The sequence below is a fragment of the Cebus imitator genome, unplaced genomic scaffold (assembly GCF_001604975.1).
Source record: "Cebus imitator isolate Cc_AM_T3 unplaced genomic scaffold, Cebus_imitator-1.0 Scaffold261, whole genome shotgun sequence".
Classification (NCBI taxonomy): domain Eukaryota; kingdom Metazoa; phylum Chordata; class Mammalia; order Primates; family Cebidae; genus Cebus; species Cebus imitator.
The window spans coordinates 3386495-3411512 of record NW_016107576.1 but is presented as its reverse complement, the minus strand read 5'-3'; the positions used below and the strand labels follow the sequence as shown (position 1 = coordinate 3411512).

Below are 25018 nucleotides of genomic sequence, written 5' to 3'. Positions count from 1 at the left end.
TGCCCAGGCTGGAGTGCAATGGCGCGATTTCGGCTGACTGCAACCTCCATCCCCCAGGTTCAAGCAGTTCTTCTGCCTCAGCCTCCCGAGTAGCTGGGATTACAGGCATATACCACCACACCTGGCTAATTTTGTATTTTTAGTAGAGATAAGGTTTCTCCATGTTGGTCAGGCTGGTATCAAACTCCCTACCTCAGGTGATCTGCCTGCCTCAGTCTCCCAAAGTGCTGGGATTACAGGCGTGGGCCACCGTGACCAGCCAGGGTTTTTTTTTTTCAATAATGTCTCACTCTGTTCACCCAGGCTGCAGTGCAGTGGCACGGTCACAGCTAACTATAACCTCAAACTCCAAGGAGTTTTTTTATTATTATTAATAGACTTTGTGCATGTCTTTTCATGATTTGATAGCTCATTTCTTTTTATGACTAAATAATATTGCATTGTATGGAGGTACCACAGTTTGTTTATCCATTAACTTACTGAAGGACACCTTGGTTGCTTCCAAGTTTTGGCAATTACAAATAAAGTTGCTACAAACATGTGTGGGCAGATTTTTATGTGGACTTAAGTTTTCAGTTCATTTGGATAAACACCAAGGAACATGACTGCTGAATTATATGGTAAGAATATGTTTAGTTTTTAAAGTTTTTAAATTAACTGCCAGGCCGGGCGTGATGGCTCAGCCTGTAATCCCAGCACTTTGGGAGGCCGAGGCGGGAAGAGATCGAGACCATCCTGGCCAACACAGTGAAACCCCATCTCCACTAAAATACAAAACTTAGCTGGGCATGGTGGTGCATGCCTTTAGTCCCAGCTACTTGGGAGGCTGAGGCAGGAGAATTGCTTGAAACTGGGAGGCAGAGGTTGCAGTGAGCTGAGATCACACCACTGCACCCCAGCCGGGTGCCTGGCAACAAAGCGAGACTGTCTCAAAAAAAAAAAAAAAAAAAAAAAAGAAACTGCCCAAGTGTCATTTGAAGGTTATTATTTTGCATTCTCACCAGCAATGAATGAGAATTCTCATTACTTCACATACTCACCAGCATGTAGTATTGTCAGTGTTTGGAATTTTTGTCATTCTAATAGGTGTGCAGTGGTATTTCAATGTGGTTTAAATTTGCATGTTCTCGAATGACATGTGGTAAACATCTTTTGAATGCCTGTTTGCTACCTGTATATCCTTTCTGAGGAGGTTCAGATTTTTTTGTCCATTTTTTAATTGCGTGTTTTATTATTGAGTTATAAGGGTTCTTTGTATATTTTAGATGCCAGTCCTTTATCAGGTATGTATTTTCCAAAGATTTTCTCCCAGTCAGTGGCTTATCTCTGTATTCTCTAAACAATTATCTTTCACAGAATGTACATTTTTTATTTTAATTAAGTCCAACTTATCAACATCTTTCTTTCATGGAGTATGCTTTTGGTGGTGCATCTAAGGTCATCACCAAACCTAAGGTCACAAGATTTTCTCCTATATTATCTTCTAGGAGTTTTATGTTTTTATTCTTAACATTAAGGGCTATAATTCACTTTGAGGTAGTTTTTGTGAAAGATACAAAGTCTGTGTCTAGATTTTTTTTTTTTTTTTTTGGAGAGGGGAAAGGGGGATGAGATACTCTGTTATTCCAGTGCCACTTGTGAAAAAAATTACCTTTTTTTCCTTGAGTTGTCTCTGTTTCTTGTCAAAGATCAGTTGACTATATTTGTGTAGGTCTATCTATGCACTGTTTTGCTTTAATAATCTACTTATTCTTTCAACAATACCACAATGTCTTGATTACTGTGGCTTCATTAGTCTTCAAGTCCAGTAGTGTTAGACTTTGTTCTACAATATTGTGTTGCCTAGTCTAGGTTTCTAGCCAATATAAACTTCAGAATAACTTTGTTAACAGCCAAAAAATAACCTGCTAGGATTCTGAATGAAATTACACTGAATCTATAGATCATGTTGGGAAGAACTTCACATCTTAACAATACTGAGTCTACCTAAGCATGAATATGGAACATCTGTTTATTTAGATCTCCTTTGATTTTCTTTATTTTTGTCATTTTCCTCATATAGATCTTGTACAAATGTTGCAAGATTTATACCTAGGGATTTTAGTTTTTTAGTGCTAATATAAATGGTACTGCAACATGGCTATAAGAATTTATTTTTTTAATTTTTTTGGAGATGGAATCTTGCTCTGTTACCCAGGATGGATTACAGTGACGTGATCTCTCATCTTTGCAACCTCCACCTCCCGGGTTCAAGTGATTCTCCTGCCTCAGCCTCCCAAGTAGCTGGGACTACAGGCATGCACCACCAAGCCCGGTTAATTTTTGTATTTTTAGTAGAGACGGGGTTTCACCATGTTAGCCAGGCTGGTCTCGAACTCCTTACCTAAGGCAATCCACACACCTTGGCCTCCCAAATTGCTGAGATATCAGGTGTGAGCCACTGTGCCTGGGCTGCTATAATCATATATTAGTTCCAGAACACTTACTATTTGTAGGGATTTTCTACATATACCAACATGTCATTTGTGAATTAAGTTTCATTTCTTCCTTTTCAATATGTGTATCCTTTATTTTCTTTTCCTGTCTTACTGCATTAGGTAGGACTTCCAGGATGTTGAAGTCTAGTGAGGGGAACAACTTTGCCTTTTCACTAATCATAACAGACAAGGATCTATGTTCTTTATTAAATTATTAAATATGACGTTAGCTATAAGTTTTTAGTAGATTTTCTTTACCAAATTGAGGAGTTTTCCCTCATTCCTAGATTCCTGAGAGATTTTCATCGTGAATGAATGTTGGATTTTATCAAATGCTTTTTCTTTGTCTACTGATATGCTCACATGATTTTTCTTAGACTATGGATGTGATAGATTATATAAACTGATTTCCAAATGTTGAACCAGCCTTGCATACCTGGAATAAATCCCACTTAGCTATGGTATGTAATTCTTTTTATACATTTTTGGATTTGATTTGCTAATATTTGGTTGAGGATTTTTATATTTATATTCATAAAATATTTTGGTCTATAGTTTTCCTTTCTTGTGTGGTCTTTGGTATTAGGTATTCTTTGGTATTAGAGTAATGCTGAGTTAAGAAGTATTCCCTCTGTTTCTACTTTCTGGAAGGGACTGTAGAGAACTGGTATGATTTCTTACTTAAATGTGTAGTAGAATCAGGAAGATTTTTTAGAATAAAACATTTAGCTCTTAAAGTCGAAATGTAGATAATAATATGCATAATGTTAATTACAAAACAGTACTAGAGTTGACCCTTGAACAATGTGGGTTTGAACTGCACAGGTCTACTTATACAAGAATTTTCTTCCACCTTTGCCACTCCTTTAGACAGCAAGACCAACTCCTCCTCTTCCTCCTTAGCCTATTCAGTGTGAACACAGCAAGGATGAAGACCTTTATGATGATTCACTCCCATTTAATAATAGGAAATATGTTTTCTTTTATGATTTTCTTAATAACCTTTTCTCTAGCTAATTTACTGTAACAATACAGTATAGAATACACATAACATACATACAAAATATGTGTTAACTGGCTGTTAAATGTTACCAGTGAGCCTTCAAGTCAACAGCAGACTACCAGCAGTTAAGGTTTTTTAGAATACCAATAGTTATATGGGGTTTTCCAACTATGCAGCAGGGGGATTGATGGCCCTAACCCTCTCATTGTTAAAGAGGCAACTGTAGCTACCAACATTTAAAATTTTAGCCAGGTGCAGTGGCTCACACCTGTAATCCCAGCACTTTGGGAGGCCAAGGAGGGTGGATGACTGAGGTCAGGAGTTGGAGACCAGCCTGGCCAGCATTGTGAAACTCCGTCTCTACTAAAAATACAAAAACTAGCTGGGCGTGGTGGCAGGCGCCTGTAATCCCAGCTACTCAGGAGGCTGAGGCAGGAGAATTACTTGAACCCGGGAGGCAGAGGTTGCAGTGAGCCAAGATCGGACCACTGCACTCCAGCCTGGGTGACTAGAGTGAAACTCCAGTTCAAAAAAAAAAAAAAAAACCCTTTAATACCTTCCAGGTAATAATTTCAATACTTTAAAATTTTTACCTGTGTACTATTCACAACAAAACATTATGTTTTTAACTCCCTTTCTAGTACATTATTACAGTTTTTTTTTTTTTTTTTAAGTGAGCTCAAATGAAGTAACTTGTCATGTAGCTACAAAAAAATAGAAGATCTGGTCTTTCAATCCAATTATTTAACTACAGCAGTTCTATTTCCTCTAGATGTTATTATTAAAACCAGCAAAAACTGGGGATTAGGAAGTAAAAAGAGAAGTAAAATAAAAGAACAGAGACCTTATCAATTCAGTCTTAGGGGAGAGCTGGGACATTACATTTTGCAATTGTGTTTATTCCACACATTTTGAGAAGCACAGCATAGTGGCTGAGCATAAGACTGCTAGAGTTTAAATCTGGTTTCTATCACTTGCTAAACATATGGCCATGGGCCATTTGTCCTATGAGAGTCATGTTTCTTCCTCTGTAAAATGGGATGATTAACATTACTTAACCCATGTAAGAATTAAATTGTCAAATTAAGTAATTCATGTAAAGAATTTAAATTCAGAAATCTTTTTTCAATAATTTCCCATTGCTCCTTAAAATGACAAAATTTATTCAGGAAACTTAAGACTATAAATGTCAAGAAACTTGCTTTATGCCTAAAAATTCGCTTGACAATTTGGAGCCCACAACTCACTTGGTAATTGTGATTAATATAACCCTCCTCTTAATATACGGTGCAAAATGTGACGGGACTTTTCACAGCATTACCATCTGGAATTTCAAACCACTAAATTGTGAATGATTTCAATGTAATATAATGTATTTTTATTGTCTAAAGATTCAGGGGTAAGAAAACAAGGTCAATTATGCAATTACTGAATATATGATACTACTTCCTTAAATTCAACTAGCAAGGATGTATGTAGCGAAATGTTATTCAAAGTCTCAAGAGAAAACCATATGGAAGTACAAACCTCTCTAAATGCAGGATAAGATATGACAGAGATGTATCAAGCACCATAGAGTAACATATTTTTCCTAGTGGGACAGTATTCCTAGTTGCAACCTATAAAGAAGTCAATCCTCCCAAACTAAGCTACAGGTTTTCTAAATAACATAAAATCAAAGTAGCAGAGCCAAAAAAAAAAAGACAGATCACAGAAAGTGATTCAGGGTAGGCATCACAAAGAATCTAGAGATGAAATAAAGTACCTGTGCTCACCATCAGTTCCTTCTGGGCAGGTTCACATTGCTGAAAATCAGATTTTCATGGGAGCAGTACTGATATTTTTCTACAGCCATAGTGGCCAAATGGGAGCATTTGTTTTAAGCCGTCTTTCCAGCTAAAATGATCTAGGCCATGCTCTGTTTTAAAGAACTTTGAGGACTTAACCGATTCCTTTTCAGGCATTGAATCGGACATAGAATTGTTCCTTCAGAAAAATCCTGGCTTTGCCTGCCGGTTCACTATTAGTCTACTTTCCTCTGAATGTGGGACAATCTTGGAATCAAAAGGAAATCCTTTTTTAACCCAGAATTTTTGGAAAAGGAGTCAATATTATCACTTGCTACTTATTCCTTAAAGCAATGGCTCCACCCCTAGTAAATAACCCAAAATAACTCTTGCTCAAGTCTTTTCCTTACCTAATTCTTAACAAATATGTTCAAAGAAATTATACACATGTATGAATATATTCACTTCTGTATATATACACATATATATGTGTGGAGAGAGCTATTTAGCTATTTTATTTACAGAATATGCAGAGCAACCATTTCTCCTTTTTTTTTTTGAGATGCAATCTCTCTGGATAACCCAGATTGAAGTACAGTGGCAAGATCACAGCTCACTGCAACCTCCATCCCTCCAGGACTCCGGTGAACCTCCCACCGCAGCCTCCCAAGTAGCTGGGACCACAGGTGTGCACCACTCAGGCGCGGCTAATTTTTTGTATTTTTGATAGAGGGGGTTTTGCCATGTTGTCTAGGCTGGTCCCGAACTCCTGGACTTAGTCAATCCGCCCGCCTCGGCCTCCCAAAGTACTGGGACTACGGGTGTAAGCTACCATGCCCGGCCATTTTTTAAAAATTTCGATTACAAGGAAACCAAAAGAAACCAAAAAGTGTCCAATTATTTACATACTCTAGGTTTTATTTTTGGATGGAGATTATTTATTTAGCTCCCCATCCTTCACTCCCATTAAAAACTGCTTCTCAGCGTCATGACCTGAGATTTCACTTGATATACCATAAAACCCATCCCCAAACTTTTTGGCACCAGAGACAGGTTTTGTGGAAGACAATTTTTCCACAGCGGGTGGGTAGGAATGGTTTTGGAATAAAACTGTTCCACCTCGGATTAGATTTTCTTAAGGAAAGCCACCTAGATCCCTCCTTGCATGCGCGTTCACAACAGAGTTCCCGTTCCCATAAGAATCTAATGCTGCTCACAGGCACTAAGGCTCACGGGCCGGTGCCTCAACCTGCTGCCATGTGGCCCAGTCAGTGGCCCAAGGGTTGGTGACCCCTGCACTACGTCACTCAATATTTCCCTATATTGAGGCCTCATTTTAAAATTTTCTTTCAGAAATAAGCACTAACAAAAGTTTCATCCCCTCTAAGAAATTATTTTTGTCTTTAGACAAAGAAATGCAGAACCAAATTCATAGCTCAAATTTATCAAGCTGTACATTTAAGATTTATACATTTCACTCTAGATAAATACAAAATTTCACCTCATGATCATGGCTCACTGTAGCCTTGACCTTCCAATTCAAGTGATTCTCCCATCTCAGGCTCCTGAGTAGCTGGGACTACAGGCATGAGCCACCACACCTGACTAATTTTTAAAACTTTTCGTAGAGATGATATCTCATTATGTTGCATAGGCTGGTCTTGAATTCCTGGGCTCAAGTGGATTTCACACTCTTGAGACAGCATATGTACTCTAACTGTTCCTATCATCTGGCCTTCCTATTCTGATATATATTTTGACCTAATGATAAAACTCTATTCTTTTCTCATTGAATATATATTTCATCCTGATCCAATCTTTCCCCACTGAGATTTAGAGGGAACCTGAAAATGCCCTGTAACATAACATACATGAGAAGAAGGTGGAACAAAATAGACTGGGGTTTTCACTTAGCCAATTGTAACCAATGAATCATTAACAATTTCCCAGAGGAAAGGAATTAGTAGCTCAAATAAAATTCACACTGGTTACTGATCCTATACAGGATACTTGTAACTAGTTGAATAATGTATAATTAAACACTTTGGTAAGCCTATTACAATGTGTTAACATTGAGCATGGACAAGTTATTCTCAAATCAATGTCTTTTTATCTTAAAATCTCACTTCAAGAACCTAAACCAAATATTACAGTGCATACAGTACATATTGTAATATTTGGTTTAGGTTCTTCATTTTATAGTGCTTCACATCACTGCACTTCACAGGTACTGCCTTTTAAATAAAAATAAATAAACAAATACACCACATTGAAGGTTTGTGGAAATCCTGCACAGAACAAGTTCGTCAGCACCATTTTTCCAACAGTACATGCCCACTTTGTGTCTCTGTGTTACATTTTGGTAATTCTCAAAATATTTCAAACTTTTTCATTAACATATATCTGTTATGGTCATCTATACGCTCAGTGATGTTTAATACTACTATTTCAATTGTTTTGGAGTGTCACAAACCGTGCCCACATAAAACAGTGAACTTAATAAAAGTTGTGTGTTTTCTGACTGCTCTGCAGACCATCCATTCCCCATTTTTCCCACTCTCCTCGGGCTTCCCTATTCCTTGGGATACAACAATATTGAAATTAGGCCTAATAATAACCCTTAAAATGGCCTCTAAGTGCTCAAGTAAAAGGAAGAGTTCCACGTTATTCACTCCATTTAAAAATATATATATATATATTTTGAGACGAGTCTCAGTCTGTTGCCCAGGCTGGAGTGTAGTGGTGCAATCTTGACTCATTGCAACCTCTGCCTCCCAGGTTCAAACAATTCTCTTGACTCAGCCACCTGAGTAGCTGGATTACAGGCACCCACCACCATGCCCAGCTAATTTCTGTATTTTTAGTAGTGACGGGATTTCACCATGTTGGCCAGGCTGGACACAATCTCCTGACCTCAAGTTATCTGCCTGCCTTGGTCTCCCAAAGTCCTGAGGATTACAGGCATAAGCCACCATTCCCAGTCCCTTTAAATCAAAGGCATGCTGAAAGCCAAGACAGGCTGAAAGCTAGGCCTCTTGTGCCAAATAGTCAAGTTGAGAATGCAAAGGAAAAGTTCTTGAAGGAAATTAAAAGTGCCACTCCAGTGTACACACCGTAAGAAAATGAAACAGCCTTATTATTGAAATGGAGAAAGTTTAAGTGACCTGGATCGAAGATAAAACTTGCCACACAACATTCCCTTAAGTCAAAGCCTAATTCCAGAGCAAATGCTTAACACTCTTCAATTCCATGAAGGCTGAGAGACGTGAGGAAGCTGCAGAAGTAAAGTATGAAGCTAGTATAGGTTTAAAGAATGATGCCATCTTCATAATATAAAAGTGCAAGGTGAAGCAACAAGTGCAGCTGCTGAAGCTGTAAGAAGTTAACCAGATCTAGCTAGGATGCTTGATGAAGGTGGCTACAATAAACAACAGATTTTCCATGTAGATGAAACAGGCTTATATTGGAAGAAGATGGCATCTAGGACTTTCATAGCTATAGAGAAGTCAATGTCGGGCTTCAAATAACAACCTGACTCTTATCAGGAAGTAAAGACAGCTGGTGACTTTAAGTTGAAGCCAATGCTCATTCACCATACAAAAATTCCTAGGGCCCTTAAGAATTATGCTAAATTGGCCAGGCGTGGTGGCTCACCCTTGTAATCCCAGCATTTTGGGAGGCGGAGGCAGGTGGATCACTTGAGGTCAGGAGTTTGAGAAAAGCCTGGCTAACATGGTGAAACCCCGTCTGTACTAAAAGTACAAAAATCAGCTGGTATGGTGGCACACACCTGTAATCCCAGCTACTTGGGAGGCTGAGGCAGGAAAACTGCTTGAACCTGAGAGGCAAAGGTTTCAGTGAGCCAAGACTGCGCCACTGCACTCCAGCCAGGGGAACAGAGCGAGACTCCATCTCAAAAACTAAAATAAAAATATAAATATGTCATCTGTTAAAATAATTATTTCAGGCCAGGCGTGGTGGCTCAGCCTGTAATCCCAGCACTTTGGAGGGTGAGGCTGAGGCGGGCGGATCACCTGAGGTCAGGATTTTGAGATCAGCCTGGCCAACATGGTGAAACCCTGACTACTAAAAATACAAAAATTAGCTGGGTATGGTGGCACGCGCCTGTAATCCCAGCTGCTTGGGAGGCTGAGGTGGGAGGAAACACTTGAACCTGGGAGGCAGAGGTTGCAGTGAGCCAAAACTGTGCCACTGCACTACAGACTGGGTGAGAGTGAGACTCATCTCAAAAAAAAAAGAATTATACTAAATCAACTCTGCCTGTGATGTATAAATGGAACACAAAAACTAGCTCACAGCACATCTGTTTACAACCCGGTTTACTGAATATTTTAAGTCCACTGTTGAGACCTATTCCTCAGGAAAAAAAGATTCCTTTCAAAATGTTACTGCTCATTGACAATGCACCTAGTCACTTGTGATTATTTAGGGAAATTATATATTTCCCTATATATAATTATATAATTTCCCTAAATAATAGGGAAATATATAATTATATATAGGGAATATATATATAATAGGGAAATTATATATTTCCCTATTATTTAGTCTCACTCTCATCCAGTCTGTCTCAAAAAAGTTTTTATTATTTAAGAAAAACATTTTGTAATACTATAGCTACCACAGACAGTGATTCCTCTGATGGATCTGGGCAAAGCAAATTGAAAACCTTCTGGAAAGGATTCACCATTCTAGATGCCATTCAGAACATTAATGATTCATTGAAGGATTTCAAAATATCAATTAACAAGTTGGGAAGAAGTTAATTCTAACTACCATAAATGACTTTGTGAGGTTCAAGACTTCTGTGGAGGAAGTCAATATACACGAGGTAGAATTAGCAACAGAATTAGAGTTAGAAGCAGAGACTGAAAATATCACTGAATTCCTGCAGTTTCATTACAAAACTTGAACAAACGAGGAGCTGCTTCTTAGGGATGAGCAAAGAAAGTGGTTTCTTGAGATGAAATTTCCCAGTGAAGATGCTGTCAACATTGTTGAAATGACAACAAAGGACATGGAATATCCCACATACTTAGTTGATAAAGCAGCATCAGGGTTTGAGATTGACTCCAATTTTGAAAGAAGTTCTACTGTGGGTAAAATGTTATCAAACAGCATTGTGTGCTACAGAGAAATTTAAACCTCATTGTTGTTTTATTTTAGGAAATTGCCAGTCACTCCCACCTCGACCCACCACTCTGATTTAGTCAGCAGCCATTAAATTCAACACAGCATCCTATTATCGGCAAAAAATTTACAACTCACTAAAAGCTCAGATGATTGTTAGCATTTTTTTTTTTAGCAATAAGGTACATTTTAACTTAGGTATGTGCATTTTTTTTATAACATAATGCTACTGCACACTTAATAGACTATAGCATAGTGCAAACATAACTTTTATATGCACTAAGAAGTCAAAATATTCATGTGACTTGTTTTACTGCACTATTTGCTTTATTTTGGTGCTCTGGAATTGAACACAAAATATCTCTGAAAGAGGCCTGTATTTGTAACAAATATCTGAATCCAGGCGGTCACCAGAATGTTAAGAAGGCAGAAACAGGCAGTCTCCAATTGAGTCTACCTGTAGTTGTCTAGCTTTAAAACACTGAGAGTATGTATGGGGGGGATGAGGGAGAGTGTTGCTAGAGAACGTATACGTAAATGTTTTTCAAATGCATTCCCAGTGTGCCATAAAAGGAAAGAATAAATATGAAGCACTTATGTCTAATAAATTCTGGCTGAATTTATTATGTTGCTTCCTTGCTAAATGCCTGTTGTCCTACTACTTGGTTAATCCAACTGACCACTCTATCAGAGGTTCAGCTCTACACCAAATTCTCTGGAAAGGACTGTAGAAACTTGACAGATCATTCTATTACAATCATATAGCAGGAAAGAGGGAGGGCTTTTCCTGGAACTGTCTGCTAAGCAAACAGAATACTGTAAAGAGGTAATTTCTTTTACTGACTTTACGTTGAAAACTTCAAACCTACTAAAAGGCTGCAAAAAAACACAATGAAGTACGTCATTCATTCTTCACCTAAATTATTCAGTCTTGATGGGGGCAAATATTGCCCCCAAAGATACATGATTAGTTCTTGGGTGAGGGAGAGGCAGTGGTGAAAAAATCTTAAATATTAGAAAAAGACTGAAGAAACCTGGACTGACCAATTGTTAACATTTTGCTACATTTGCTTTCTCTGTTTACACATACTTGCACAGACACAATTTTTTTTTAACAATTTGAATGTTACTTGCAGCATGACATTTTACTCCTAAATATGTCAACATGTGCCCCCATTAACAAGAGCACTTCCCTATATAATCACAATAAATTATCACTCAGAAAATTTAATAGTCATATTACATCATCCATATCCGCTCTAAAATTTTTCCAATCATACTAATAATGTCCTTTAGATGTGTTTTGTCCCCTAGTTCAAGACCCAATGCAGGATACATCACATAATACAGTTAATTTCCATGTCTCACCTTTAACTTTTCTATCAATCAATCATCTATCATCTATCTATCTAGTCTTTCATGATACCAACTACTAACATTTTTGAATGGTCCAAAACATGAAGATTTCCTATTTAGAATTGTCTTATTATTTCTTCAGTAAGTTTTGGCAAAAAAATAATAATAATAAGATGGCATTAAGTACCACACAGGTGAAGCTGTACTCTTCTCAGTGCACCACATCAAGGAATATAACGTCAGTTTGTCCAATAATGTTAAGTTTGATCATTAAGTTAAACTGGCCAGATTTCTCCAAATCCTATCCCAAAAATCTTTCACCAAATGGTTTCAGCACCTTGTCTTAATCAAATGTTTCTACAGTGTTTTATCTATTTGTGTATATTTTATAATTCCTTCTACACTTATTAGAAGGAATACATTTATTAGAAGTTGTTTAAAACAAATAACAAATGACCGATTTCAAGTAGGGTCCTAAAAGCCCTGTGTTCTGAAGGCCATGGGGAGGTTAAATGAAGTAGATTCTGTATCTCCTGAAAAGCACAACTGCATCTCACTGCCTTTTTACACGGTACTCTATTTTAAATGTTATGATAAAAGGAGTCTAAAAGTTGGGGGTAAAACTGGAAAACATTAGCTTAGAACAACAGTGTCCAACAAAAGTTTCTGCAAAGACGAAAATGTTCTGCATCATCAACAGGGACCACTGGCCACATGTGGCTACTTGAAATGTGGTTAGTAGAACCAAAGAACAGTATGTTTAATTTACTTTATGTTTAAACAACCATATATGGAAAGTAGCTACTGAATTGGACCCTGCAGGCTTAGATAATCGTTTTTTTCTTTTGTTTTCTGACACAAAGTTTCGCTCTGTCGCCCAGGATGGAGTGCAGTGGCTCGATGTCGGCGCACGGCAACCTCTGCCTCCCGGACTCAAGGCCCGGACTCAAGGAATTCTCCTGCCTCAGCCTCACGAGTAGCTGGGACTACAGGTGCACACCACCAGGCCCAGCTAATTTTATTGTGTTTCTGTAGAGACATCCATGCAAAAATTGATAAAAAATTTAAAGTGAAGATGCTCAGCTGAGTGTGGTGACTAACGCCTGTAATCCCAACACCTTGGGAGGCCGAGGCAGGCAGATCACTTGAGGTCAGGAGTTTGAGACCAGCCTGGCCAACATGGCAAAACCCTGTCTCTATTAAAAATACAAAAATTTGCCAGGCATGGCGGCATCACCTGTAACCCATCTGTTTGGGAAGCTGAGGCGAGAGAATCGCCGAACCCGGAAGCAGGGGTTATAGTGAGCTGAGATCATGACACTGCACTCCAACCCGGGCAACAGAGCAAGACTCCATCTCAAGAAAAATAAATAAAATAAAATAAAAATTTTAATCATTTTTAAAGGAAAATTTCCTACCTAAATGCAAATACATGTAACAGAAACTTAATCAGCTTTTTAAAATAATAATATGGTAAATGAAGTAGCAACTATCACTTTGAGAACTTTCTGTAGGCCTATAACAGGTACTTTATGTAGACTCTCATTTAAGTCTTGCTATGATGCTCTAAACAAACCTTTTTGAAAAATTTTTCATAATGAAATTACTCATGTAATGAATTATAGCAGAGCTCTCTTGAACAAGGTATACTTAGAAAAACAAGGGCACCTAAAATGTTAATGCAATCTACATTTTTATGTCCCAAAAATTTTAATAACAGAGTAAAATCATAAGTTAGCGGGAGTCAATAGCTAATGGAAACTTTTTTTTATTTTTTAATTAATTAATTTATTTGTATTGCATTTTAGGTTTTGGGGTATATGTGAAGAACATGCAAGATTGTTGCACAGGTACACACATGTCAGTGTGATTTGCTGCCTTCCTCCCCATCACCTATATCTGGCATTTCTCCCCATGCTATCTCTCCCCAACTCCCCACCCCCTGCTGTCCCTCCCCTATTTCCCCCCAACAGACCCCAGTGTGTAGCTCTCCCCTCCCTGTGTCCATGTGTTCTAATGGAAACTTCTAATTGTTAGACTAATTTTGAATGTAGCAACACCTTTACTATTCTAATTAAAAATAAATGGCACATTAATTTCTAATGTCACTGGACAGTTTAAGAATATAGACCATATTGTGATTAGAGGAATTGATAAGTTTTTCAGGTGAAAAACCAAATCACAATTCTAGTCATTAAGCAAATATAGAGGTCTGATTAAGTAAATCTACTTTGAAAATGTCATTACTGACAACTATAGAAGAATGAACGCTATATGCTTTAAACAGCAAACTTGGTAGGCACAGTGGTATACAGGTGTGTAGTCCCAGCTAGACTCAGGGGCTGAAGTGGAAGGTTTGCTTGAGCCCAGAAATTCCAGGCTGCAGTACACTACGATCATGCCGACGAATAACTACTGCACTCCTGCTTGAGCAACATAGCAAGACCTGGTCTCTACACGAATAAATGTAGCTAATGAAAAAAGCCCCAGCAAAATCATATGCGGTCTCCTTAAAAAAAGATACTTCTTATAGTGTAGCATTCTAACCCTAAAACATATATAGTGAGATGTTTCTCCCCCTGCACCCCCCAAAAAGATTTGAGAAGTCATTTTTGTTTTTTTGTTTCTAGAGATTTGAGAAGGCTTCATGGAAGGCTTCATATATGGTAAGCACAACCAGAGATCCATGAAATCTGAACTTCACTCCCTGACAGGGTATACTTTGCAAGAACCTAAATAGTTTAAATTTGGAAGTTCAGTTTTAAAAATAGGTTAATATCAGTATCATGAAGTACTCACAACCTACATTCCTTCTCTCTTCTGAATGTTCATATATATATTCCTCTTCTTCTTGGGATGTGCTTTTCTGCCTATCCCATCTTCTCCAAACCCTTTGCACCTGCTATTTGTTCTCCCAGGAACATCCTTCTAACATTTAGCTTACCTTGTGCCTCCTTCCCTCAAATGGCACAGGTTTGGTGAGAGGATTAAATAAATACAAACACACCTAGCATATAATAACTCTGAATAAATGAATGCACAATCTTTCTTATCTATACACCTGGCTAACATACAGTATCTGGCCCATGACAGGCACACTGTTAAGTATTTGCTAAAATTAAAACATGGAAGATACATGTTTTGACTTAAAAAAAAAAAAAAGCATAGGAAAAATGAACAGAGTATGTCCATTTGGCATAAAGGAATTTAAATATTTAAAAAGAAATTCAATTAACCAGAGCACCCTTCCTCAAAACTAAAGCAAGTTAACTTTCATGTTACTATACTAAACAAGGCCATATTGTATATTACTTAATATGCAAACAACAGATGTTTTTCCAGAATTAAAAACAAAGTGCACAGAGGTCTCATTTCTGACATACTAAGGCTTTCTGAACGTACTTCATTGACACTGAGAATAAATAATGGCCTCATTGGTCTAATATAATATGATGCCTATTTTTGGAGACAATTATCAATTGGTCTCTCACCTTTCTGCATGTCCTGCAAGCTGGGAACACGCTCTTTGCTCCACACTATCTTTTCAAGGGTGGTCGTCGTTTAACAAAAACTTTGGAAGATAAAGAGAGTATGTCTCCCTCTGAAGCAAAAATGTGGGCTCCCTCAACTTAAGGTTCCTGTCCAATAATGCATCCCATGCATGTGCAGGTATCATCCAGCCCACTTCTTGTCACTCTATGGTAGCTGGAGCTGAGGAAACTGGTGCAAAAAAATGCTGATACTCATGTCTTCTTACCTTCAGTTATCCATGAAACTGTGGTAAGCTAATTTATTAGCTTGCAATAAAATCTCAGACCCTTCACAATTCTTGACAAGGAGAATTTGTACATCCACAAAAATAATAATATGAAAAAATAAGAGGCCTCACAAGTTTAAGTCTTTTACTAATAGTTTTTCAGAACATACATGGTAACTGAATCAAATGTCTTTTGTTAGTGAACAGGGGAAAGGATAGCTTTATGGTATCTGCAATATTATGTGCACTGATTAGGTTATTAAACTATGTATTTTCTAGACACAAGAATATTTTGCATATTTTTCTTGCCAGAGGAACCTGTGCTTACTTATTAAAGATGTTCTTAATATAACAGTCTCTTCAGCCAAGTGGATTTCAAAGAGGGGTCAGTATGTGTATTTTATAAAAAGAATTCCAAGAGATTCTGTTACATGACCACCTATATCTCACACAGCTAAGACCATTACGTAGGCAAGCCAGTCTCATAATCAGTAACAGAATCATGTACTGTTATGGCGGTGATCTACATATACTCTCATAAACACTGGAAGTAGTACAGTTTGATAAAAAGAGTTCTAATCCTAGTACTAACAGCATTAATTGAATAAGTAACTGGAACCACATTCATCTAATTCAAAAGTACTTCATTTGCCTTATCTGTACAGCAAGAAGACTTCACTGGACAATCACTAAGATCCTTTCAGCTCTAAAATTCTTAAGTCACATGCTACCAGTTACTAAAATTGTTGCAGTTCAATGGAAAACATTATGAGCCTATCGAACTAAACAATAATAACAAAAAGATATCAGTCTGGCATTCATCTAAGACATAAACAATGCTACCTTTGGATTAAAAAATTTTTTAACACATAAAAACCAACTTCTAAATTTAAGGTACTAAAATAGGCAACCATATTATTAGTAAAAGCCAATGTTTCTTTGGCCCAGACCTAAACTGTCAAATACTTAAGACTTAGAGTGACAAAGACCTCTTCAAACACAAAGCTTTCAGTATTTGTTCCAGAGACTTAATTCTGTGTTAAAGAGCCTCAGATATCAAGCAGTTGTTTTATTTTTATTTTTAATTTTTTTGTAGAGACGAGGTTTAGCCATGCTGCCCAGGGTGGTCACAAGCTCCTGGGCTCAATCCATCCACCTGCCTGGGCCTTCCAAAGTGCTGAGATTATAGGCATGGGCCATCACACCTGGCCAAGAAATTATTTTGTTATCCAAAGTAAATCTGCAGTCTTTTTCAGGCCATCACTTCATATTTATATTAGTAGCAGATTTATATTTGAAGTTCTTCTGATGCCTGTCACATTCATAATCATGGTTCTTCACTGTTAAAGTAATCACCTGGTCTGTAAGTACGAGTTCAAGATTGTTGCAAATTTCTTCTTGTATAGAACCTAGAGGTCACTGCAAAGCAATTAATCAGATAAAAAGGCTTATGATGGCAGCATATTTCAAAAGGGCTGTGGAATCAAATCTCATCTATTAGCTCTGCTCTGTGAATCTTATAACCTATTTAGTCTCCCTAAATCCCAATTTCTTCAGAGAATAATATCTGCCACACAAAACTGTTTGTCATAATTAGATTTTTTGATATAGAGGCTAACAGAGTTGGATATGCAGTAAGCATTCAATAAATGATAGACATTACTAAATGACCTGAAACTACTTTAAACCATATTTTCTCCATCTTCCCAATGATATCCCCTACTATATTCCAACAATATTCTGTATTTCTGCCATATCCCATTTGTTACATTGAGCATTCTGTTTTCACACCTTAGATCATGCCATCCTCTCTGCCTGAATTTTCCTCATCAAATTCCTATCCATTCTTAAAATCCTTAATAAAATCCCATGTTCCTTCAAGAGAACTTCAAATACCTGCTTTTTTCAGAGTCAGTCTGACCCCTGGTGCCTGCTGGTGTGATCAAAGGGAAACATACTAACCCCCAAGAAAATTTAGAGGGATTTAAGAGATAGTACACACTGGCTTCATACAAGGTAGAATATAGCAGGACGGAAATTAGAAATAGGCCAAAGGAATGACTCTTAACGTTTGAAGCTAAACATACAATGAAAGTGGGGTAAAAACAGCGGAGTATCTAGTATACACAGGAGTTGCTTCATGACAATTTGAGTTAATTGAGTTAAGAACATAAGCAAAAGGCCTAGAAAGTTAAAAATATTATTTTCATGGTTCTATGCAGATTTAGGAACGGGGATAGTTATCGTAGAAAAAAAGGCTTACCACAGCGTTTTCCTCAAGCAAATATCCTTTTTACCATTGAGAAAAAAATTTCTGGCAGGACGTGGTGGCTCACACCTGTAATCCTAGCACTTTAGGAGACCAAGGCCAGCGGATTGTCTGAGCTCAGTAATTCACGACCAGCCTGGGCAACACAGTGAAACCCCATCTCTACTAAAATACAAAAAATTAGCCAGGTGTGGTGGCGTGCGCCCGTAGTCCCAGCTTGAACGTGGGAGGTGGGGGTTGCAGTGAGCCAAGATTGCACCACTGAACTCCAGCCTGGGTAACAGATCAAGACACCGTCTGAAAAACAAAAAAAAACAGCAAGACATCATTTAGAAAAACGAGTCAATTTTGGCAGGGCACAGTGGCTCACAGAGAATAATACAGATATTATTCTCTGTAATCCCAGCACTGAGAGGTCAAGGTGGTGAATCACTTGAGGTCAGGAATTCAAGACCAGCCTGGCCAATATGGTGAAATCCTGTCTCTACTAAAAATACAAAAATGAGCCGGGCATGGTGTGCACACCTGTTATTCCAGCTACTCAGGAGGCTGAGGCATAAGAATTGCTGGAACCCAGGAAAGGGAGGTTGCAATAAGTCGAGATCGTGCCTCTGAACTCCAGCCTGGGCAACAGAGTGAGACTCTGTCTCAAAATGAAAAGAAAAACATGTCAATTTTTAAAAATCACTAGGCTAAAAAAAATTTATGTTATTCTGGCGTTTAACATTTTCTAAGTTATCTACTCAAATTTATCACCCACTCTACATCAGAAGTTATATCCTCAAAAGTTCCTGTCTTCAAAACTTTGTTTATGGTTCCTATCAATTCTTCTGTACATCTGCCACTATCAAATAATTTTTTTCTTAATTTTATGGTATTTGCATAAGACCAACCTATATATTATTATCTCTTACAGTTTATCACCCCCCACCCACCACAAAGGAACTAAGTAACAAACACTAATGTTTCAAGTTGACTTTTAAAAGAATTCTTTTTTTTTTTTTTGAGACAGAGTTTCACTCTTGTTACCCAGGCTGGAGTGCAATGGCATAGTCTTGGCTTGCTGCAACTTCCACCTCCAGGGTTCAAGCAATTCTCCTGCGTCAGCCTCCCAAGTAACTGAGATAACAGGCACCTGCCACCATGCCCAGCTAATTTTTGTATTTTTAGTAGAGGCAGGGTTTCACCATGTGGGCCAGGCTGGTCTCAAACTCCTGACCTCAGGTGATCCGCCTGTCTTGGCCTCCCCAAGTGCTGGGACTAGCACTGGCTAGTGCTAGTCACAGCCAGAATTTTTTTTGTTTTGTTTGAGATAGGGTCTAGTTCTGCCCAGGCTGGAGTACAGTAGTATAATCACTGTTCACTGTACTTTCAACCTCCCAGGGCTCAGATCTTCCCACTTCAGCTTTGCGAGTAGCTGGAAATATAGGTAGCTGCCACCACACCTGGCTAATTTTTGCACTTTTTGTAGAGACAAGGTTTTGCCACGTTCCCCAGGCCGGTCTCAAACTTCTAGATTCAAGTGATCCATCAGCCTCAGCCCTAGCCTCAGCCTCCAAAGTGCTGGGATTAAAAGTGTGAGGCAGCTGGGTGTAGTGACTCTTACCTGTAATCCCAGCACTATGGAAGGCTGAGGTGAGCGGATCACCTGAGGTTGGGAGTTTAAGACCGGCCTGGCCAACATGGAGAAACCCCGTCTCTACTAAAAATACAAAATTAGCTAAGCATGGTGGTGCATACCTGTAATCCCAGCTACTTGGGAGGCTGAGGCAGGAGAATCGCTTGAACCCAGGAGGTGATATTGCAGTGAGCCATTTCACTCCAGCCTGGGCAACAAGAGCAAAACTCCATCTTAAAAAAAAAAAACAACTGTGTGAGGCACTGCACCCCGCCTAAAAAGAATTTTAATTCAAAATTTCTATTTATTTTGGGATTAAGTTTGCTCAATGCCAGTAGCTGAAGGGTCCTAGTTGCCTAGATACTGGTTAGGATATTACAATAAATTTCTTGTCACTTCAATTAGAATCCAATGTTATTTTCTCCATTAAGCTCAGTATCAGACATTTAAACAATATTAATAAATACCCAATGATGTATTTGTTATACTAAGACTTTACACTTAGTATAAAGTTCTAAATGTCTTACTCTTAATTTTTAGGATGATTTTATATTTAGGAGAATCTAATCTAAAATCAGTACTTTTTAAAAAAGTTATTAACATTCTTTTGACAAGCCTTTAAATTTTACATTTCAACATTTAATTTTAGATCTTAAAGGATATAATATTTTAAAGCTGAAAGAAACCACTAATATATCATGTTTGTTATGAAACATAAGGCTTAAAGCAAGCCCTAAGATGACAGATCCAGAAAGTCTGGTAAGTGACTGTATATAAAGGGGAAAAAAATCAAGGATGACATCTGGTTTTCAAGCTTAACAGATACGAAAATATAAAGGAATAATTGACTAGAGTTCAGACACAAAGCCAATTTGGGGGAAGAGTTGAGGTGGTGGTGGTGGTGGTAGTGTTTTAAATAAACTGGGAATAAAACTAATTTTACCTTATCAATGAAGAAAAGCTTATTTCTTCTTAGAGAGACTAGAGTAGGGGCAAGGAGTTATTCATTGCCTCAACTTAAAATAGGAAATCTCTGTCTCTGCCCCAATACCTGGATCCTTTCTCATTTGCAGAAAACAGCTAATCAATGCTCTAGAAAAAGTACCCCCAAAAGAGTTGATTTTGTCAGAAATAATACAAGATATTTTCATTATTTCTGGAATAATTTTAGATTTAGAACTCCAAAACTATTTATGTTCTCTGTTCTACCCTCTCAAAAACGTTTATGCTCTTGTTCCATCCTCTTCAGCATTCCTTTAGCACTTTTAATCTAAACCAAATAGAACAAAGATTATCTAAGATAGCCTATTTTAACTGCATTGTAAATGAACATCTAAATGAATTCTATTCATTACCTAAAATTTAAAGAGACTGCTCTCTTATTTGACAAAGTATTTACTAAAGATTAAAGAGTTGGCTGGTTTGAGTGATGCTGGCAGTAGTTAAGTATGCCTGCCAACAATCTAGTTCTATAAACACTGAATTCTGTTCATCCAATGGTTCCTTGTCTACAAGCCATAATCACATTTCAACACACATTAGTAGACTTTAACAAAGTAGAATTAATCCTTTGTGTCTCCTTATAGCCTAGGTTTGCAAGCATTTTCAATTTTTTTAACAGGAAAGTCTTTGAACAATTAGTACTCAATAGTCAAACACATAAGGATGAAAACAATCCAGATGCAGAACTGGTTTTATCAACTATTTATAACCTCTAAGTACAGTATTAAGCTTCTGCTCATAAACATTTCCCTCCCAAATTTCACTCATTTTGAATTATTATTTAAAAGCTGACTTGGTTTCTGAAAACATTTCTGAGAAGGATAAATTCAGCCTGGCAGTTACCTGTGAGCAGAAGGGAGAAAAATAGGTTCAGTGGCAAATACCAGGGGCTTTGATATAGCTGTAATTTTTTTTCTAAATGTAGAAATATACTTATGTTTAATAAAGCCAACTGGTAGGTACAGAGGCTTATGGTTAAATAATCAGGAAGAAAATGGTATAAATGCTTTGTGTCTCAACCTGCCAGCCCCTCCCCAAGAATAAAAGATCCAAGGCTAAGAAAAGATTTTGGTCAAAGGAGAAGAAAAAGTAGAGGAATGTTATACAATTTACAGGAAGATAAATCCAGACACTTTAGAGAAGAATGAAAGGGAAGTGTCATAGCACTAGGGACAGAGTAGAAGGGTCTCCAGAAAACAGGCAAGGACCAAATACAAACCAATGACATAATTTTGCCAAGAATTGGCCTGGATCAGCAATTATTCATGAAGACGCTTCTAAAATTATCCTTAATATCATTTTTTCCCAAGTTCTACAGCATATTACAGATGTTTGGGCCACACGTCATTTAGATGGCTCATGAGCAGCTTTTCTACTTCTCAATGTGTTTTCTTTTTTTGAGACAGGGTCTTTTTCTGTCACCCATGCTGGAGTGCAGTGACACCATCTCGGCTCACTACGCTTCCTGGGCTCAACTGATCCTCCCACCTCAGCCCCCCAAGTAGCTGGGACCACAAACACATGCCACCACACTTTGTAAATTTTTGTATATTTTGTAGAGATGGGGTCTTGCTATGTTGCCCAGGCTGGTCTTAAACTCCTGGCCTGAGCAATCCTACTGCCTTGGCCTCTCAAAGTGCTAGCTAGGATTACAAGTACAAGCCACTGTGCTCACTCCCCAGTGTGTTTTCAATAGTCATCATTTCCAAAATCATATGAGAATTTTGGTTTAATTAATTTTAGCCATCAGCCTCTCTCCAAGTGACATAAATTATTCTGAGTAAAACATTAAGTATCAGTTTAAACCTAACTGGACTTCCTATCATAGCATAATGAATACAACAATAATATATGTGAAATTACCTAAAGAAACTCTTAAACATGCAGCTTTAGTAAATAGTAACTATTCTATTGAACTAAATACTGAAATGAATCTATTTTAATAACATTTGTACATGCAACTTCAAACATCTGTTTCAGGTTTTTGTTTTTCTTTTTTGACAGGGTCTTGCTCTATTCAGGCTAGAGTGCAGTGGCAAGACCACAGCTCACTGTAGACTCTACCTCCTGGAATTAAATGATCCTCTCACCTCAGCCTCCTGAGTAGCTGGGTTTACAGGCACATGCCAGCATGCCCGGCTAATTTTTTTATTTTTTGTAGAAACAGAGAAATCTCACTTTGTTGCCTAGGCTAGTCTTGAACTTTTGAACTCCTGACATCACACAGTCCTCCCACGTTGGCCTCCCAAAATGCTGGCATTATAGGCATGAGCCACTGTACCCAGCCTATTTCAGTTTTGAGAATGAGAGAAAAAAAGCTAGAAGGCACACTGTAGATTTACAAAAACAGCTTACAAAAAAATATTGCTAATAGTAAATAGTTTAACTGGAGTCATATCTATCCCCTTGAAATATATATTATTAAGCTAACCAAGAAAACATTATTTCTCTACCAGCTTTGTTACTTTAGGCAGTTAACTGCTGAGCTTTTTGGTCTTTTGGCCAAATGTAGTAAACACCTCTCAAAATATGTGTAGTATTATTAACACCACTCATTTTAAGATGGCCATGGTAAACTCAAGAATATAATTTTAAACATTCATGATATATTAGTCTTATGACTATATGACAAGAATTTTTAGCAGCTAATTTTAAAAAGTGTTATTGTGTATGAGTCTCTAGAATATAGAGGCTCTTAGCCTTAGTGCATATAGGAACTAAGGCACAGGCCATATCTCAAAGCAATCAATCAATCTTTTGTGGGTGGGACCCATGCACCAGCATTTTTTAAATCTTCCAATATGATTCCAACATTTAGCCAAGACTGAAAACCACTACTCTAAGATCCTAAGAGTATAAACTTGATTCAGTACTCCACAAGGTGAAAATATAAGTATATCCATGATATGAAGTTGAAAGAAAGTAGTATCTGCTTTTTTTGTGGGACAACATACAGTAATTTTTTGCTAAGTAATTTTGACACATTTTAGCTCAAATTAATTTTCCCACCACAAAAACAAATTCACAGCAAACTGAATAAGACAACCGAAATAAGCCAAAAGGACGATGGAGGAATGGAAATACCTTTTTACAACTGATTATTGTACATAGCCTCAACTAAGCTTTACTCTGAAATAAGTGTGATATGAAACAATTGTTTTTTTCTCAGGACTTACATTTAACTCCTGTCCTTAAATAAAATAAAAGTCCAAACAATAATAATGAAAATGGTTCATCACTATGAATGAGAAAAACAGAAGACTGAAAGTAAACCTCAGTAAGTCCTTCTACACATTTACATGGCAAGAAATTTAAATTGAATTCATTTGCATAACCACTTCACAACTGTATTTTTAAAAAAACAACACTTGAGCCTTACATATGTTCAAGTAGTAATTAGTATTCAGAATGAAAGACCACAGAGAAAACCAAATCTAGTCTATCCCCTAAAGTTTCTTCTGCCAGTTGAATTATTTATTTTTCAAACTTTTACTTTGTTGTAATAGCCGTTTGAATTTATACTGTTCTGACATTTCCTAGACTCTCTAAGAATCAATTAATCCATCCAGCACCACTGCTAGTTGGATGCTAATCAGTTACCCACATTATTATTTGAAACTCCTTGTTTTCTGAGACTGTGTGAAAAACTTAATCATAAGTAGTTACTTAACTGTGCCAAGGTGAATGACACAACAGAGGGAATCTCTGAATACCTGCCTATATTCACTTACTTATTCATTTTTCTTTTTACTCATCCACCCCATCCCAGCCAAAAAAGAGAAGTTATAACATCTGAACATCTATTCTACTATTTTCTATAACTGGGTTATCACAAAAGCTATGTAGAGAGTCCTTGCCTTCTGGAAAAAAAAAAGGGGGGGGGCTCTCAAAAGAGAACAAGAATTCAAAACTCAACTGGGAAAAGAATGAAAAAGCTGAAAAAAAATGGGCAGCAGAAATTATTCACAGCAACTTAATTGAAAATATTGGCATTTTAAGTATTGGGAAAGAAGATCCTCATTAAAAATTTAAGCAACAGTGCTTTAATTAAGTCTAGAAAATTCCCCCATTCCCATATAGAAAAGACTATGTACACTTTACTTTCAAAACTTCAAGCTGTTCACCTCAGCAAGAAAATAAGTTCATCCAATTTCTCAATAATTTAGAACAGAACTTCCGCGGGAAAAAAAGATGTCTGTAAATACAGTCCATCTCCAAACACAAAACAGAAAATCACATTCAACCAATAAATCTTTCCTTAAATAAGAAGAAATCAACATATAACCTTACTGTTTCCTTCCAGAGGATTTCAGAATATCAATGTTACAGTAACAGATCAGTGCTAGGTATGCACGCTAAACACATGCTCTAGTTAAATATCGGACTATGACTACTGTCTGAATACACACATAATAAAGGTCAATTACAAAAATACAAAGCATTTTTAAAATTTTACTATATAGTTAAGACCTATAAGCACAAGTACGATTTTTTTACAGATTTTACCTCATCTAAATTACTGAAATAAGAGTAGGACAGGTAGAAGGGGAGGTACCAATGAACACTAATGCAGAAAATAAAGGTACCTAAAGAAACCA

General features: G+C 37.4%; 1 protein-coding gene across 2 annotated transcripts in view; it reads right to left on the bottom strand.

Moving 5' to 3' along the window:
• Positions 1–25018, bottom strand: part of HS2ST1 (heparan sulfate 2-O-sulfotransferase 1) — a 189282-nt gene that overhangs the window by 139148 nt on the left and 25116 nt on the right. The window lies entirely within an intron of this gene.